Below are 3922 nucleotides of genomic sequence, written 5' to 3'. Positions count from 1 at the left end.
CCATTCCATGTCATAGATATATATGGCATATACATGTATGTCTGACTGATTTTGATAATTGAATGGATCATTTTGCATGTGACGGCTCACACGATGAAAGGAATGGTTAGAAGTTGTGAAGATTATGATCATTTCACTGAGAATCAACTCATCACTTTTGGTCAGAAAGTCATGTGCGTGTAGATATTGTGTAAATTGTAGACAATTGTACTTACTCTTTTGCACACGTGCCAAAACATGCAATTTGCTTAAATTAATAAGAAATTCAAATCTGGTGTGAACAAAAAACAAAATTTTCAGAGATTGAAGTTGTTGTTTTGAAAAAAAGTATTCTCAATCGAGAATTGAGACAAAGCGATTGACAAAAACTGTAAAGTGACTATGCATAGATAATAACAGAGGATAGCAGCAGCGTAGAATGGGAGGGGGGGGGGGGGGGGGGGCGATGCAAATAGTCTGGGTAGCCATTTGATTAGATGTTTTATGACAATAGGCAGTATCTATCCATCATTATAAACAGCTTGACAGGCTTTTATTTTGAGTTAACGGTTGTAAAGTTATTCTCTCTTATCTGCTCTTGTTATTTCAGTAGCTCCACAGACCAGTTATTCACAAATATGTGACCTCACGCACCAGGTGGATGCGGAGCCCCGTGAAGCCTCAAGTCTTGGTAGCTGTATTTAATTCAAGCTCCCAAAACTTAGCAGACAATTTCCCTAATCACTATTCACATTTATTTTTCTAATCATTTTGTAAATCTAGTTATTCATTCAACATAGAACTGGACCTACTGTCAAACCGTATTGCCAATCACACCTCTTTCAGTAAAATTGAAAGGGAAGTGTTGTTGAGGATATCAGAATCACCTTTAATCACCAAGTACATACACATACTCAGAATTTTACTTCACGCAGTCTCCTCTGAACAGTTGATCTTGAGATGTGTCTGTCACTTGAACTCTGTGAAGCATTTATTTGGGCTGCGATTTCTGAGGCTGGTAACTCTCATGAACTTGTCCTCTGCAGCAGAGGTAACTCTGGGTCTTCCTTTCCTGTGGCGATCCTCATGAGAGCAGGTTTCATCATGGTGCTTGATGGTTTTTGCGCCTGCACTTGAAGAAACATTCAAAGTTCTTGAAATGTTCTGGATTGACTGACCTTCATGTCTTAAAGTAATGATGGACTGTAATTTCTCATTGCTTGTTTGAGCTGTTCTTGACATAACATGGACTTGGTCTTTTACCAAATAGGGCTGTCTTCTGTATACCACCCCTACCATGTCACAACACAACAGATTGGCTCAAACGCATTAAAAAGGAAAGAAATTCCACAAATGAACTTTTAACAAGGCACACCTGTTAATTGAAATGCATTCCAGGTGACTACCTCATGAAGCTGGTTGAGAGAATGCCAAGAGTGTGCAAAGCTGTCATCAAGGCAAAGGGTGGCTACTTTGAAGAATCTCAAATATAAATTGTATTTTGATTTGTTTAACACTTTTTTGTTTATTACATGATTCCATATGTGTTATTCCCTAGTTTTGATGTCTTCACTATTATTCTACAACGTAGAATCCTTTGACTGATACTGTATATATATACACAGTGCATTCGGAATGTTTCAGACCCCTTGACTTTTTCCACATTTTGTTATGTTACAGCCTTATTCTAAAATGGATTGAAAACACATTTTCCTCATCAAACTACACACAACACCCCATAAAGACAAAGCGAGAAAAACCCCAGAAATACCTTATTTACAGAAGTATTCAGACCCTTTGCTATGAGAATCGAAATTGATCTCAGGTGCATGGTTCCATTGATCATCCTTGAGATGTTTCCACAACTTGATCGGAGTCCACCTGTGGTAAATTCGATTGATTGGACATGATTTGGAAAGGCACACACATGTCTACATCAGGTCCCACAGGATTGTGATGAGGCACAGATCTGGGGAAGGGTAACAAAACATTTCTGCAGCATTGAAGGTACCCAAGAACACAGTGGCCTCCATTCTTAAATGGAAGAAGTATGGAACCACCAAAACTCTTCCAAGAGTTGCCGTCCATCCAAACTGAGCAATCGTGGGAGAAGGGCCTTGGTCAGGGAGGTGACCAAGAACCCGATGGTCCCTCTGACAGAGCTCCAGAGTTCCTCTGTGGAGATGGGAGAACCTTCCAGAAGGACAAACATCTCTGCAGCATTCCACCAATTAAGCCTTTATGGGTAGACTGGCCAGACGGAAGCCACCCCTCCGTAAAAGGCACATGACAGCCCGCTTGGCATTAGCCAAAAGGCACCTAAAGGACTCTCATACCATGAGTAACAAGATTCTCTGGTCTGATGAAACCAAGATTGAACTCTTTGGCCTGAATGCCAAGCGTCATGTCTGGACGAAACCTGGCACCATCCCTACAGTGAGGCATGGTCAAATCAATGTTTTTCAGTGGCAGGGGCTGGGGCTGGGAGAGTTCACCTCCAAACAGGACAACGACCCTAAGCACACAGCCAAGACCACACAGAAGTGGCTTCGGGACAAGTCTCTGAATGTCCCTTGAGTGGCCCAGCCAGAGCCCGGACTTGAACCCGATCTAACATCTCTGGAGAAAATAGCTGTGCAGCGATGCTCCCCATCCAACCTGACAGAGCTTGACAGGATCTGCAGAGAAGAATGGGAGAAACTCCCAAAAATATGGGTGTGCCAACACTGTAGCGTCATACCCAAGAAAGACTCGAGTCTGTAATGACTCGCAAAAAGGTGCTTCAAAAAAGTACTGAGAAAATCGTCTAAATACTTATGCAAATGTGTTAATTTGTTCTTGTTTTTTTGTTGCGAAAATAAATGAAAAAACGGTTTTTGCTTTGTCGTTACGGGGTATTGTGTGTAGATTGAGGGAAAATATTTTTTTCATCCATTGAAGAATAAGGTTAAAATAACAATGTGTAAAAAGTCAAGGGGTCTGAATACGTTCCGAATGCACTTGTGTATATTGCAAAAAAATATTTTGACTGGGCAAGCCAGTAATTTAGGAACAAATTCTTATTTACAACGACAGCCTACCCTTGCCAAACCCTCCCTAACACGGATTTTAAAATATTCAATGTAGTCCACTAGTTGGGGCTCCTATGGGTTGTAGCCTCAATGGTGCTGCCCATGCTGTCACAGATGCTATATGGCACAGATATAAAAGATGAGTCCTCTATCCATCTTTATGGTCAACACTGCAATAGTCTTGAAGCAGTTGTTTGATGTCTTGAATGACATTCATCCCAGTTGTCAAATCAGATAAAATTGTAATTGTCACGTGCCCGAAAACAACAGACATTACAGTGAAACACTTACTTACAAGCCCTTAACCAACAATGCAGTTTTAAGAAAAAAAGTGTTACGAAAGTATTTACTAAAATAAAATAAATAAAAAATAGAAAAATAACAAGTAATTAAGGAGCAACAATAAAATAACAGTAGCTGTTGTGTGTGCTGCAGATGGTCAACATAAACAGGGTAGGCCTATGCACAAAGCAAGTTCTCTCCAATTGGTTAAACAGTAAAATCATTGTATTTGATACATTTTAATAACTTTGAGCATGTAACAGTGCAGTCTAACAGTCATATGACTATGCTTTGTGGAGGCTGGGATGGACTATACATGGCTCGTTCAATAACCAATCAGTGCACCTTCCAGCAAAATATTATGTTCAACAAGTGATATGCTTTGTGGAGGCTGGGATGGACTATGCATGGCTCTTTCAATAACCAATCAGTGCAATTTCCAGCAAAATATTCTGTACAACAAAAGTGATATGCATGTGCAAATGTTTTTATTATGTAAATTACAGTAAAGCAAATTTGCAACCTTTTCCTTTTAGAAATGGTGTTATAGTAACCTGCCTATGTGTTACAATTTTTTTTCTCAGGTCTTG

This window comes from Oncorhynchus kisutch, linkage group LG13 (genome assembly GCF_002021735.2).
Source record: "Oncorhynchus kisutch isolate 150728-3 linkage group LG13, Okis_V2, whole genome shotgun sequence".
Taxonomy (NCBI): Eukaryota; Metazoa; Chordata; class Actinopteri; order Salmoniformes; family Salmonidae; genus Oncorhynchus; species Oncorhynchus kisutch.
This window is presented reverse-complemented; position numbering follows the sequence as displayed.